This window comes from Gambusia affinis, linkage group LG05 (genome assembly GCF_019740435.1).
Source record: "Gambusia affinis linkage group LG05, SWU_Gaff_1.0, whole genome shotgun sequence".
Classification (NCBI taxonomy): Eukaryota; Metazoa; Chordata; class Actinopteri; order Cyprinodontiformes; family Poeciliidae; genus Gambusia; species Gambusia affinis.
This window is the reverse complement of record NC_057872.1, coordinates 683,894-700,233: the sequence shown is the minus strand read 5'-3', so window position 1 is coordinate 700,233 and position 16,340 is coordinate 683,894. Positions and strand designations below refer to the sequence as shown.

General features: G+C 39.6%; 1 long non-coding RNA gene across 1 annotated transcript; it reads right to left on the bottom strand.

Annotated features, from left to right (window-relative positions):
- Positions 1–752: 752 nt before the first annotated feature.
- LOC122830685 lies at positions 753–6,276 on the bottom strand. Its single transcript, XR_006370577.1, has 3 exons — positions 6,151–6,276; positions 907–964; positions 753–812 (listed from the first exon to the last, which is right to left on the bottom strand). It is a non-coding gene; the product is annotated as an uncharacterized LOC122830685 (long non-coding RNA).
- Positions 6,277–16,340: the final 10,064 nt, after the last annotated feature.

Here is a 16,340-nt window from a genome sequence, read left to right as displayed (position 1 = left end):
GGATCAGCAGTATTCAGTCATATTCACAAAACACACAGTAATTGATATTTATCTAGAATTTCTTTAGCAGAAGGTCACTACAGGGAAAGTTTTATACATAATTATGAAATTAAATTGAACTCGGGTCACAGATCAGCTCAGGATGGCGACTTCTTGGTGAAGCACAGCAATGCTTTTCTTGTTCCAGGCTTAGAGACAAAAGACCAGAAATATAACAAAACTAATTTCTTTGTGAAATGATTAGCCACTCTGTAACATTTCTGTTTAAAAATACAACTTGTCAACGATAACTACCTACCACCACAACATCGAGAAGGTAGGTTACTGTGGTGTTGGCGCTAAGATGACTTGCATCAACAGGAGGCAGTAGATTTGTCAACATCTAGATTTGTTACAAGTCTGATCTGAAAGTGAACCAATAGCCAAACTCTAAAAATCTGTACTTTATTGTATGGGCCACTATAAATACAAATCATCCAACTTTTTATGTAATCGGTTTACCTTCCAATCAATGGCTGATATTATATAAGAGACTTTATATTTCAAAAAACTTTTCTCTAATGTAGGTAAACATTTTATTATTTTGTTTTTTACCAACAAAACAATTTTTGTAAACTTCTCTCCTGTTTTAATATTAGGACCTGAATTAAGTTTTATATTTTTAAGATGTTATTTACAAAGTTCACAAATCCCTTATTCCACCATATAAATACCTTCGTCCATGTCTTTGAGTTTGGCACGATGTCAGCCTCCCACGTCCGAAGAAACAAGTCTGCCTGTTCACCTGCTAGGCTTCCATACTCTGAGTCCAGCTATAACAAAGGAAAGCCAAAATATGTTTTGAAAACTAAAAGTAGGACATTGTTGGTTCAGTCATAAAGTTACAGGGGAAAAAATCAAACCAACCAGATTTGGCATGTCCAGAAGCCATTTTTCATTCAGACTGTCTGCATTATAAGGATAACTGGAAAAAAAGAACAGCATTCAATCTTAGTAATTCAGTCATGAAATGCCATAAGATCACATCTTTATACTGAGGTGCATCAATCATGAGTCTGTGAGAACCTCCTGGTCGTAGAGGGCATGAGACAAAAATCAGTTTGAACTGTCCAGAACTAAATTAATTATCCAATTACTTCTAACCGAATGACTGTGCCGCCCAGATAACTTCAGAGCTATTTACAACAGACTGACTTGTCAAGATAACAAAATGACCAGTTGCCTCACTTTTCATAGTAAATGGCTGAGAAAAAATCCTAAGACTGCCAAAAACGTCAGACCTATAAGCAGTCATCAACATATTTTTACATTTTCTTTGAGAAACTAGAACAGGGCAATGGGTAGAAATACACAGAAGTGAATGAGAAATGAGAAATTTAATGTAACAACATTCTCTTATTCTGCCTCTACATCCATTTTGAAGTCATGCTTAGCCCTGCAGCCAGCTGGTTCATTCCCATTACAACCATCCATTTTGTCTTTATCTCTCAGAGCACCATAAAGAGGAGGGGTAGGAAAAGAATGGTTGTGAAAGCAAATACTGCTTGCCTATGTAAACCCTTCATCCACTCATCACCTTTCTGAACAGAGGGCTGAAAATGTTTTAATCCACAGTTGTCACTGCAGCCAAGGTTGTTGGCCAGCTGAGAAATTGATCAGTCATGTAACAGTAATGAATCAAAAGCAGCTCAGCTGATACAGCCCTGCAGAAGAGTTTCTCATGTCTATGTGGTATTCCATGCATTTATCATAGCCAACATATTTCTCTCCACGGAAAACAAACTAAAGGGGTGTGTGAATTTCCTGCTAAAAATGTTAGGATTTTGGTTTGTTTAGGATTTTGGGTGATTTCACAAAGTATGACTCTTTACTGATGATATTAAGATTTAATGGTAATGTTCCTTCAAAACAAAAGCATCACAACTCAAACAAGAAGTTTGCCATAGTTACAATAATTATGTGCAATATACGTAGGGACCTTCGAAGTTATTGATACAAGTCATTTGTACATTGTAGTCAACATTTTGTCCATATATGTCCCACCAGGAGGAGGCCCCGGGGAAGACCCCGGACACGCTGGAGGGACGATTTCTCTCGACTGGCCTGGGAACGCCTGGGGATTCCTCCAGAGGAGCTGGAAGAAGAGGCTGGGGAGGGAAGTCTGGGCCTCCCTTCTGAAGATGATACCCCCACGACCTGACCCCGGATAAACGGAAGAAGACGGATGGATGGATGGATGGATGGATGGATGGATGGATGGATGGATGGATGGATGGATGGATGGATGGATGGATGGATGGATGGATGGACTTCCCAGGTACTGCAAAATGTTCTATATATCAATAAGATGTCAGTGACAGCCTTTCAGATTCACACATCTGTCTTTCCATCCATCCATCCATCCAGTTTTTTTTTCTTTAGTATTTTGTGCTCATAATCCTCAATAAAAAGATGTTGTTCGTTTGGTGGGATCTAATTGGTCTGCTGAAGAAATCTGTACACACTTATTCACTGGAATTACTTAGGCCTGCCTCAACTTACAGTCACATTCCTGAGCCTGGTTTGGTCTTTATGAAATGGATAAAGCCTGGATGATCTAATGGTTCCTGGATAAGAGCTTCAACTCTTATCCTGGATTTCTGAATCCTGCTTTTGTGAAACAGGTTTTTGGAAATTTGTGAATTGTGGTTTATTTGTTTTCTTTTCTTTTCTTTTTTCAGTTCTGCCTTTTGTCTCAAACAGTTTGTTTTTGGATCCACTTACCACCAAACATCATGACAAAAAGATTATTATCTTCTCTGCAGAGCCATGACTCAGCCCGGTTCTTACAAACGCTATTGTGGATTCATGTCCTTATACATACATTTTCTTTGTAACAGCACAGTTCACAGTGCAGCAAGCCTACTTGAATGTGAAATTAAATAGAATAATCTTTAAAAAGTTGTCATTGCTTGGTTTTTGTGTATTTTCTCCTTATTTAATGAATTCCTATTAGCCATATTCTTACTGGAAATACACTGTCTGTGTTTTGTACCTGAATATATGCAGAATGTTAATGTGTACATTTATAAACTAAGTGCGCAAAGCAACGTTTGTAGCAAGACTTTAAAAAGTGACATCAAAACATAAAGATATAGCTCTAGATATGGGATCAGTCTTATTTCAGGTGAAAATACTGAGCATTTGTAACTGGTGACATTGTTGTATAATCTAACTATCCAGAGATTTGTTCCTATGGAACAACTCTCTGTTGATGCATTAAGAAACTCAATATATCAATGGCTGAATATTCGACCAAGATATTCTGGTTGAATTAAGCCACGATTTGGTTTCATAAAAGCTACACTAGCCTGTGAAGCTACAGACCAGGCTAACAACCAGGCCTAGTCAGCCAGTGGTCACACCCAACAAAAACTAATGAGTTTCGTCTGATTCTGTTTTCTTATCTGTCTGTTTTGATCTTTTTTATTATGCTGCACTAAAATACCACTAATTAATTTTGGTATTCAGTTAAGTACTATTATTAATTTTAAAATGATCAGTGTGGATTATGTTACAGTGTTTCTGAAGACCACTGTTCTAAGTTTAACAGAAATAGACTCTTCAATAGACTATTGCAGTGTTGAGAGAATTAGACAAATGGCTGATGAAGAAAAAAAGTATTATTGTAAACAAGTCACATCATGTTAGTTGTGGAATTCTTTACATACTTTAATTATGAATTCTAATATTTGCATATTGTAGTCAACATTTTACCCACATTCTTCCCAGATACAGCAAAATGTTCTTATATTCAGTTGTCATGTTTGTTTTGTACAAATATCTCAGATGTGGAACAAAGAATAGTAATATGAATGAATCTGCTGTCAGATTCACGTTTTAATTTTGATTGGAAAAAGTCCAGTAAAATCTCCAGTTCATTCTATACTCTACATCTTTTCCCAGTTTTAGAACATAAAATCAAGCTGATTAAAAAAAAATTAAATAAGAGTGAAAAGATAGTTTGTGATTGAGATATTTTTTTATTGATTGTTCTTGATTGAAGCATATTGAGAACTTACCAACCCAGTATAAATACCAAACCATGATTTGTATGTACTATTACACCCCTAAGTCATGTTTTGTTATGTTATTATGTCACTCTGTTTTTGTTTCTTCTGATTTTTCAGCCAACTGTGATCCATACGGTGTGACCGAAGCTCTGATCCTCACTTGTCTGCTGAATGAAGAGGGCGAGGAACCGACGGATTACTAAACCTGCAACTCCCAGACTGACTTTTACCGCCCCCCCCCAAATTTCTTAAAAATATAATAGTACTGTATTTTCATGTTTCTCCCACTAAGATGATTTTTAACTTACAATGAGAATAATTTAAAGTTGGCTGGTCAACTTGAAGCAAGGTAATGAGATACTTGGTAGTTATGAGCTGGTTATGTCAGGGTACACCTCTCCTTGTGTCATTAAACAGGGATTGGCTTTTGTAACACTGTTCTTAGCCCATGCCATACCATTCCCTCTTTGTCTGTCTGAGACTAAAACAAACTAAAGCACAAGGACATTGCAGAGTAGGGCAGCTAAGGCTGGACAACTTGTGTAAAATGTATAAATGTGACTAGTTCTTATGCTGTTAATATGTGTTGACCTGACTATCCAGTCCTCAATGTTACTAATGTTCTCATTCTTTGAAGTGTCTGTTTCCCTCTTCTGAGGGAGAAATTTTCCCTCAGTTTTCCCTTTGGATTCTTTAATACTGTGAACATTATTTTGCAAGATTTTTGTCACATATCCACTTTTGGGCAGACTGATGACATGCCTGGTTGGAGAAAAATTTGTAAGTCAGACGTAAATATATATTAATATTTAGTGTATGAAAGGAACAGGTTCATACAGGTTTTTGGCTAAATTTGGACACAATGAGGTAGTGTGAAAAAAAATGTCTGTTGAATCTAATTTATCTATCAACATTTAAACGATCATGTCTTTGAAAATTAAATCTCTGATACCTTTTTAATTTTTATCTTATAAAAGGGACAAATAATGAAAAACCCAGTTTTGGTCCTTCAATACATACTTTTGTGTACTTTGAGTTTCTAAGTATGTATATAAATTAAATTCTTTCTCTCCCGTTGGTGCTTAGATATATCTATTCCCTCTTTGGATTAGATTCTTCAGTCTGTTAATTGTTCTCTTTTTGCAGTGGAACTTCTAAACAAGGTTGTGAATTAAGACTAATCAGTTTTGTAAATCCACTATGTTTTCCCTCGCAGCAGTTTAGTAGTTCAAGGTCAGTTATGCCAAAGTTAGTTCTGGTGTGAATTAATGCAAAGGATTCCTTACATCATCCACCAGCATGAGAGCTTTTTGTATTATGAGTGTATGGTTGAATTTTACTTTTCTGGAGAACGTTCCCACAACAGTGGGGAAAGGAAGAGTGCTTCAGCAACCTCTGCCAGGATCAAGAGGGATTTTCTGACTTCGTCTGATTGAGGGTCCTCTATGCAAATTGATGATCAGTGTGGATTATTTTCTCTATGGAAATGAGGGGAAACAGCAAAGCTTCAAATAACGCTAAAATGACAACAAAGTTTTTTTAGACATTAATTTTGTGTGTTAATAATGACATCCTGGCCATTGGTTAATAACCTTGTATCTTCTGCTTCTTTTAGCACTGTCTGCTAGCTTTAGCTGCCTCCTTAAAAATATAACTGTGCGGCATATTCTGGATATAATTATTTGGTTTCGTTTTTACAGTTTTTGTCTCGGGGAACACAAGACCCAATTCAGTAACGTTCTTGACGTTTGAGTTAGTGAACTCCTTAATTATGTGAAGCTTTGTTTACTTCATTCATTTTATAGTAGCATTAATATTTTAAAAGATATCTGACATGCATGGACACTATACCTAAACCACACTCCTCATTGCAGGCACTTGGTGTGCATGGTGAGGATGTGAATGATATACCACTGTGAAGCATTCATTTGAATGAGTCGTCTTCATTCTCCTGCTCTGGGTCAGATTCTGGCTTAAGCATGTAAATGCACCTGTGTATGCATAAATATGTATATATGTAACAGCTTCCTTTATACCGGTCCTGTCAGACAGACTCGGGTGGACAGTGGGTTGGATTGTAAGTGGTTTAATTTACAACCTGTAATGAGTGGTTGATAAAAACATCCTGTTAGCCTCCCTTACTGGTCCACCTGTCCTCACATAAGAGCGCAAAACAGTCTGTCTCACAAATAATTATTACAATGAAGTTTAACAATATATTTTTTCTCCAACATGTGATCGTATAGTGGTTATAATTAATAATACACCTTTAATATAATTTTTATACAATTTCATCTTTCTTTTATAAATAAAACAATCTAGAAAAATAAATACAGATAGCAATCAAAATTAATTACTAAATTACTAAACAGCACCCTCTAGTGCTTCACAGAAAACAACGGCCATGTTGTCATGGAAACAGCTAATAAACAAACCAACAAATTGGCAAACATAACTGACAAACAGGCTAATACAACAGACAAACCGACAAACATAACTGACACATTAAATTATTGATATTTTTACCTGTAATGAGTGGTTGATAAAAACATCCTGTTAGCCTCCCTTACTGGTCCACCTGTCCTCTGTGTATCGCAACAACACTTTAGTCCCCGAACAAAACCACAAAAACAAGTCAGAGGAGAACCAGATTTGATGACTTACCACATAAGAGCGCAAAACCGTCTGTGTGGAATTTCCGGTTTCCCCTCTTATTTATAGGCAACCAGTAGGGGGCGCCAAACACCACTCATCACAAGGCAGTTATGAAATATATACAAAGATGTTTACCAAAAATATTTTAGCAAGAATTTCACCTGTATATCTAATATCCGTTACATATAGATCATTGTATATGTCACCATATTTATGTTTATATTGTATATATTACATTGTTTGCACCGACCTTGGAGTTGGCCTTAATCTCATTGGATGTGTGTACAGAGACAACACATTGAATTCTATTCTAATTCTGATGAGACAAAATTAAAGCTTTTGGTCTAAACGCCAATGTTCATATTTGGAGGAAGAAGAAGGATGAGTGCAGTCCCACGGACACCATCCCAACCATGAGGCATAGGAGTGGAAACTATCTTTGGGGATGCATTTCTTCAAACGGGACAAGAGCACCATGTAGAGCACAGGTGTCAAACTCCAGTCCTCAAGGGCCGCTGTCCTGCAGTTTTTAGATGTGCCACGGGTACAAAACACTGGAATGAAATGGCTTAATTACCTCCACCTTGTGTAGACCAGTTCTCCAGAGCATTAATGACCTAATTATTCTATTCAGGTGTGGTGCAGCAGAGGCACATCTAAAAGTTGCAGAACAGCGGCCCTTGAGGACTGGAGTTTGACACCCCTGATGTAGAGGGTCGATGGATGGAGCCGAGTATTAGAAGATCTTAACCAACAACCTCTGTCCCTCAGTAAAGACATTGAAGATGGGCCGTGGCTGGACCTTAATGCTCACAACCACAGCAACTAATTGAATGGAAAAAGGTAATCATGGGAGCAATGTTTTAAAATCAAGAAGGATGCAGTGCACATAGGCCTGTCATGATAGCAAATTTTGCTGAGCGATTAATTGTCTCAAAAACTATTGCGATAAACGATAATATTGTTTGAAGACCTTTTTACTCTGATTTAATGGAAATGACATAATAATTCATGTGATTTCCTGCCAAAGATAGATACACTTTATTTTCAAAAGAACATTTAACACTGGATCTGATGAAATAAACAAAACAACCAAAAACAAAAATAAAATGGATTCCCAGTCTCCATTCACAAAAATGTACTAGAATAAAAACACCAAAGTGTAAATAAATACTGGATTCAACCAAAAGAGTTCAGATTATGAAGTCTGTAAACCATATTGTCCTTCAGTAATTATTAGATTTAAATAGAGAAGATGGAACATCGACTACCTGATGCAATAGTTCACACTACACGTTAGTTCACTCCTACATTTTATCCTTAGGACAATCTTAGAATGTTGATCGTTCTAAGATTGTCTTGTGATTTTATAACCGATCATCCTGCAGTGTGTGGTGTGTTACAGTAGATCGTTGTGGCGCTCCGATCTAAATCAGGGGTTTTCCCCAATGGGAGCTTAACGCAGCCTGTTGAATGTGACAGGTAACCAATCAGAAAGCGAGGACTCTCCTCCTGCTTTCTGAGGGGAAATTACAGACAATCGACAATCGGCCGACAGCTCTAAGATGGTGTAGTGTGAACTGGACATTACACTGAGGAAATGAAGAAGGGAGGGTCAGTGGAGAGCAGCGGAGTTGAGCCTTTTTTCATTCAGTGTCATCAACAGAAAGAGAAAAGAGACGATAAAGATGATGGTTAAAATGTCCTCGGTAGCTTTAATTCATCGTACGATTAATTGATTTATCGCTTATCGCGACAGGCCTAACTACACAATAATTTATTAGAATAAATTCACTAAAAATGAAACAGGCAAATCTAAATCTAAAGGCAGCACAATGAATAAAAGTCTTTGGAATGAGACGGAAGCAGTTTAAGCTAAAAAGGAAGTCACGGCCTTCTTGCTGGCTGCACAGCGTTCTTTGGCTTCGACCTCCAGCTGTGTGTGGAGGTTGAGGCCGACTCCTCATCTCCTGGATCGGATGCGAGTTGCTGCTGTGCTGACCAGCTGACTGCTCCATCCCTGTTTCTGTCCGGCCCCATGCCACTAATTTGATGGTCTTCTACTTTTACTTCCTCCATTTCTGGCTTGCTGCCCCTGCAGCTGATGGAGAACACCTGTGCGAGCTGTCAGTGGGCGTCTCTGGCCGTGCCATGGGCGGCAACCCAAGTCTCAAAATGAAATATACATAAAAGAAATGAGCAAAACAAGCAACACAGCAATCCCAAATGAATCCAAAATAAACTTAACACAGCAAAATTAAATACTTTCAAAAATATCACAGCAAAGCTAATTAATCCAAAGTAAACACAGCAAATGTAAAAATAAAACATGAAAATAATTCAAAAAGGCCACATTGCCACAATAGCACCACAATACATTAAAGATCTGCTGTTGTTGTATCAACTGTCCAGACCTCTCAGGTTCTGGTTCTGGTTCTGCTCTGCATCCAGAACCTGAACCAAACATGGAGAAGCAGCTTTCAGCTTCTACGCACCACAAATCTGGAGCAAATGTCCAGAAACCTATAAAACAGCTGAAACACTGACTTCCTTTAAATCAAGGGTTAATCACTCAAGCTTTCACCAACATATTTGATGTGTAACAAAATGTAATGTTTGTTATTGGTTTCTCGGTTGGTCATTGTATGATGTTTTTGACTTTATTTTTGTGTTTTGTGTCTTTTTACTTCATAGAGCAACAACTGGAATGTGCTACAGAAGAAAGCACACTCACACATACACACACACTCAGATGGCTGCATAGCCTACTTTTTCTTCTTTTTTCTTTGCCAGTAGGGGTCAACCTGGACAGGTCACAGAGACACACAGGACATCATGAACACACACACACACCTAGGGAGAATTTAGAGAGACCAATTAACCTGACAGTCATGTTTTTGGACTGTGGGAGGAAGCCGGAGAACCCGGAGAGAACCCACGCATGCACAGGGAGAACATGCAAACTCCATGCAGAAAGACCCTGGGCCGGGAATCGAACCCAGGACCTTCTTGCTGCAAGGCAACAGCTCTACCAACTGCACCACTGTGCAGACCTCCACATCAGCTTGCCATATATAATTAATATATTCTACAATAGGTTGTTTATGTTTTCATATATATAAGATATATATATTTTGAACACTATATCCTAACATATGTTACCAATATTCTTTTCCATATAAATTGTAAAACATATATTTTGGGATATATAAACACATACATTATATATTCATGTTTACTATATATAGAATATATTGAAAGCAGTAATCATTTGTATATTTTGTAATATATTTCAAGATTTCACAAATATAAAGTATATTCCATCATGCATTAATCATATGTAATGCATTTAAAGTATTTATCAGAAAATGTATTGGGAAAGTGATATATTGGAATACATTTGTATATATTTCCATTAATACATTAGCAAATGTATTTTTCTTTAGTAAGGACACCCAGAAAGATTCCTTAGGAGAATTATTTGAAAATATTTCTGCCATTTTAGTAGAAAGGAATTAAAATGGCTATTTTTTTATAGATATATTGCCCTTGATAATCAATGCCATCATATATCAGATATATTATTTCCATATGAACCTGGAAACCTCAGGCTTGCATTTTAGTAACAAGTATGTCTCCCCTTAAAACGTTCTACATACCATACGGCACAATTATTGGGAAAAGTTTTAGATATTTGCAAAAATGCATCTTTAACAAGAAACCAGGTTTACTACAATTTCCATCATCAGAACTTATGACAAACAGAAGGGGAGAGTTCAACTGCAGAAACCGAATTACTGTGTTGACAGCTGACCCTTCAAAAGCAACACAAAACTAATGTGTATTCATAACGGTCAAGCACAAAGAGCCAAGGTCAGAGGATAAGATATTCCACAGACACCTACACAAAGAAACACTGATTTTAAAGTGGTTAATCTGCACTTTGATGTCATGAGCCTTTCACAGTGTTGAGAAGCAATGTACAAAAAAACATGTGTGGTGATCTTCACAATAACCCTGACCTTTTCTTTAAGAAAGGTCAGGCAAAGCAAGAGTAGGATGAGGATCCAAGAATTAACAACTAACCTGAGGCATTTACTCTGTCCTTCTTCTCTCCACTGTCAACACATCAGCTGGTTCATGGATCCATTCACAAGAATTAGTCGACCAGATGATGTAGTCAATCAGTACTAATACATCTAATGGTCACGCTTTTTGTTTTCTATCTGTTATTGTCCCTTAAGGTTTTACTGCTGCTTACTAAAGTTTCAGTAGTGAGTATAAAGTCTTCCTACATAATTCACTTTACTGCTCTATTAAAGATCTCACCTGTGGTAGAGAAGCACAGTAAAGCCTTGCTTGCCAACCACAAATAAGCAAGAAAAAGGGGAAAAAAGAATGACTGTCCAGAAATGTTGAGTTGAATCCAAATGAAATCATTTCCTGACTGAGGTGTGCTCTGTTATGTTTGCCATTTTATTTCTTAAATGTTTTATTTAGGCTCTACTGGCCTTTATTGCACAGTAAAACAACAAGGAATAGGGAAAAGGGGAAAACATGCAGCAAAGGCCCCGAGACCCAGAATCGAATCCAGAACAATCGGCACACGGCGTGTGTGTGCCACCAACTGAGCCACCCAGCGCCCCTCTGAGCTGCTTTTGGCTGTTTGTCTTGATTGAAGGTCATCCTGACTTATGCCCTTTTAAATGGGAAGCTCCTGTTATCAAGAGGCAACAGACAATGCTTTGTTTACAGAGGTAAGGTTTTCCTTTTCATTGCTCCATTTGTATCATGCTGGGTTTGGACTTCACCTGCTACTGCTATATTTTTACCTTAATCCTCCCAAAATTTGCTGGGAGGGTACACTTCCAGGACAAACCTTTAATTAAAATTTACATTTTTGTCTTGACTTTGTGTCTCTGTGGTTTAGTTACAATTGTAGGAATATGTGCTGTTTATTTTCTTTTTTTTTTTTGCCCCTAAGGTCTTGTTTCAGAAATCGGGTTTAACAAGCTCTGAATAGAAGCCAGATACTCTGAATAAATCTATTCAGGATTTCAGGTTTCAGAACAAGAGATATCAACAAAGTAACTTGATTCTGAGTGAAGTTACCTCTGAGTTAAGTGTGAGCAGGAGAATACAAAAAGTCCTCGTCAATGGAAGAATGAGATTCACCATGGCAATGGGTGAAAAAAAGAAACCTCAAAGTCCACATTAACTTTTCTAATGTTAATGATGACATATGGAGAATATCAAAACGTATTTATTAAAAAAATAATAATGCTACTGGAAATAGTACCTACAAAGTACAGTTGCAATAAGTTTTAAGAGTCCAATTAAATGTTTATAGGGTTATTTTTAAAGAGAGGGTTGAAGAACAGCATCTTTCAGGCATTTTTACATTTTTTGACAGGGAGGGATTCCAAGACATTTTAAACAGTTTTTTACTGTTTAATTTTTACCTTTAAGGATTTGATTCTTAAATCAGTCATGTTGATGTTCTCTTTGTGTGTATTTAAATTTTTGGTCTGAAGTTGTGTGCAGAATGAGGAGAGACTATTTTACTGAGCAGAAACAGTTGCAGATGTTATTCAGACATTCTGACACATTCTGTGTATTCAGCATGATTGACAATACAGGCTTTTACAAAATCTGTTTCTCCTGTTGGGCTGTGACTCAGACCCTGTACTCCCCAAAAGCCTGAATTAATAAGTGAAAGCAGCACCTGTAACAAGAATGCCAGAGCACATTAATGTTGTAGCCCAATCCCAGTAAGCAGCAGTGATGGTTGCAGTCTGCTTCAATGAAGAGAACTCGGATTGGGGGAAAGTAAATAGAGGTGGGGAGGGAGCAGATGTTAAAAAGATCAAACTGATACCATTGTGCATTCTGTGCAAACACCACATGTGAGCAAAGTGCAATGCAAACAATAGAGAATTCAGAGCAACAACATAAGTTCCTTTTTTAGAAGAAATGTTAAGTTACTGAGAGTAACTTAACATTAACAACTCAACAACTTAACAACTCGAGAGTAACAATTTTCATTATAAGTAAGCACACCTCAGCTGTGAGACACATTTTAATAAAACAAAAAAAGTAAAAATTACATTTTATGATTTTTAAATCTATAATTCATGTGCCCATGAGAAGCCCAACAGATTTTACTTTAAACTGGAATTTTACTGATTAAATAAATATCTTATTATCTACCAACCAACAAGAATTTTGGGTTTTACAGACTAATGACCTCGATTTACTGCACTTGCTTGAACCTGTTGAACTGTGTAGAAGACACGTATCCACACTCTCAATCTAGCAAACTCCAACCTTTCCACCATGGACAAGACCAAAGAACTGTCTAAAGACAACAGGGACAAAATAGACTTGCACAAGGCTGGGATGGACCACAGAAATAAAAGCAAACAGTTTGGTGAGAAGGCATCCACAATTGGTGTGATTATTAGAAAATAGACAAAACTCAAGATCACCATCATTCACCCTTGGACTGGGACGCATTCAAGATCTCACTTTGTGGAGAATCAATGATCATGATAAAATGAGGGATCAGCCCAGAACTACATGGGAGGATCTGGTCAAAGATCTGAGGAGAGCTGGAACAAATACTTATTTTCTCTACTGCAGTGGTCCCCAACCACCGGGCCGCGGACCGGTACCGGTCCGTGGACCAATTGGTACCGGGCCGCGCAATGAATAATTAAATATGTCCGTTCTATGTATTGAGTATGGAGGAGCTTTTATTTTGAAAATCGTACACCGGATGCCGAGGTTTGAGTCATGCGCCAGCTCACAACGCGCGCACCCAACCCCCCCACCCCCCCCGGTTTGATCTTCACAACGCACAAACGAACCCCCCCCCCCCCCCAAAAGTATTGTAACCATGACTTGATTTTAAAGAATGTATTAATGCAACTGTAAAACTGACAATTACGCAACAATGAACAGTGAAAAGAGAAAAAATAGACTCCAGTAAAATGGCAGATTAGGATTTTTGACCAACTTTGAATAATGGACATGCCCACACGAAGATAATATAGCTAAGTATAATTTTGCAAAATTGTCCATTCATGAAAATATTCTGAGGCACTTTATTTGAAGGGGTGTGTGTGGACAGTATGGTCCCACATTCCATCTTTGGCACAAGGGGGGCTTTTACCCATGGAGCCCAGCCGGGCTCAGCCTGAAGAGGAAACATGGGCCCCACCTCCCATGGGCCCACCACCTGTGAGAGGGGCCAACGGGGTCGGGTGCAGTGTGTGATGGGTGGTGGCTGAGGGAGGGGGTCCTGGCAATCCAATCCTTGGTTGCAGAAGCTGGCTCTCAGGACGTGGAATGTCACCTCTCTGGTGGGGAAGGAGCTGGAGCTAGTGTGTGAGGTCAAGAGGTTCCGGCTAGAAATAATCGGTTTCACCTCGACGCATGACTCTGGTTCTGGAACCAGTCTCCTTGAGAGGGACTGGACATACTTCCACTCTGGAGTTGAATATGGTGAGAGGCATCGGGCAGGAGTGGGCATACTTGTTGCCCCCCATCTTGGCGCCTGTACGTTGGGGTTGGTGAACGAGAGGGTAGCCTCCCTCTGCCTATGGGTGGGGGGACGGGTCCTGACTGTTTGTTCCTACGGGCCGAACAACAGTTCAGATTACCCACCCTTTTTGGAGTCCCAAGAGGGGGTACAGGAGAGTGCTCCTCCTGGGGACTCCCTTGTTCAGCAGGGGGACTTCAACGCTCACATGGGCAATGACAGTGAGGCCTGGAGTGGCGTGGTTGGGAGGAACGGCCCCCCCGATCTGAACTCGAGTGGTGTTCTGTTGTTGGACTTCTGTGCTCATCACGGATTGTCCATAACGAACACCATGTTCAAGCATAAGGGTGTCCATATGTGCACTTGGCACCAGGACACCCTAGGCTGCAGTTCGATGATCGACTTTGTCATCGTTTCATCGGACCTGCGGCCGTATGTCTTGGACACTCGGGTGAAGAGAGGTGCGGAGATGTCCACTGACCACTACCTGATGGTGAGTTGGCACGTCTGGCAGGCCCAAACGTGTTGTGAGAGTCTGCTGGGAACGTCTGGTGGAGTCCCCTGCGAGATGGAGCTTTAACTCCCATCTTCGGCAGAACTTTGAACACGTCCTGAAGGATGTGGGGGACATTGAGTCTGAGTGGACCGTGTTCTGTGCCTCCATTGTCGAGGCAGCTTATCAGGGTTGTGTTGGCTAACGTGACTCTGCAATATTGTTTGGACATCGGGGGCAGTGTTCCCCTGGATTGGCAGACTGGGGTGGTGGTCCCCCTGTTCAAAAAGGGGGACTGGAGGGTGTGCTCCAATTACAGGGGGGTCACACTCTTAAGCCTCCCTGGCAAGGTCTATTCGGGGGTTCTGGAGAGGAGAGTCCGTCAGATAGTCGAACCTTGGATTCAGGAAGAGCAGTGTGGTTTTCGTCCTGGTCGTGGAACACTGGACCAGCTCTACACCCTCAGCAGGGTCCTGGAGGGTGCATGGGAGTTCGCCCAACCAGTCTACATGTGTTTTGTGGACTTGGAGAAGGCGTTCGACCGTGTCCCTCGGGGAGCCCTGTGGGGGATTCTCTGGGAGTATGGGGTACCGGGCCCTTTGATACGGGCTGTCAGGTCCCTATTAGGGGTTGAACGACTATATATTTTTTAAGGTCGACTACATCATGATAATAGTCGAGTCGATGTCGACTAGTTGCGGTGACGTCATAATGACGTAAGCGCAAAAACCCTTCACAACTACTTGGAGGCTTTATTAGCTATTTTCACGGCAAATATTGACGCCGCTCCTCCCCCCCACACACACACACACACACACTCCCCTTCTCCTGCTTTTACTAAGTCTATTATGGAGAATTAAAAGAGCAATAAACAGATCAGTCTTCGTGAGCAGCGGGGAAAAGTTTGTTGCACAAAGTCGGATCTGACTTTTTTTTTCTAAACACCGGCTGATGCTGATGATCTCTGGATAGTTACTATCGGAGTCAAATTATCTCACTGACTACATGGTGCTTTTGGAACATCACAAGCCAAACTTGTTATGAACGGATCCCGTTTGGTTACAGCTGAATTCAACGAAACCACCTGCTTCTCCTCCGCCCGATGCGCGGCAGGAAGCTCTGCTGACTCAGCAGATTGAACGATTTAAGATATTTTCTAGTCAACGTCAACATGATAAAAGTCGAATCGATGTCGAGTTGACTAGTCATTGTGATGTCATAGCAACGCAAGACGCAAAGCTTTGGAGTAACGTACAGGCTTTATTACCCGTTTTCACAAAAAATACGGCATTTACACAGAACAGCAACAAGTGAAACAACAAAACATCGGGATAGTTTATGATAAATAATAAGTTGTTGGGAAACCAACATTCAAAAGGAAACGCACATCTTTTAGATGACATTACCACAGATCTTTATTTAATCAGCAACATAACATCATAATGTATTAGTTAGATTGTCGTGACAAAGACACTCGCGAGCCGGCTAAGTGACATCCTTAGCGGGAAGGGGGCGAGTTTTAGACGGCTCGTGTTTTGTAGTTGACTGCAGCTGCAACTCCATCTCCTTTTAAAAACACTGTAAAACCACAAATATG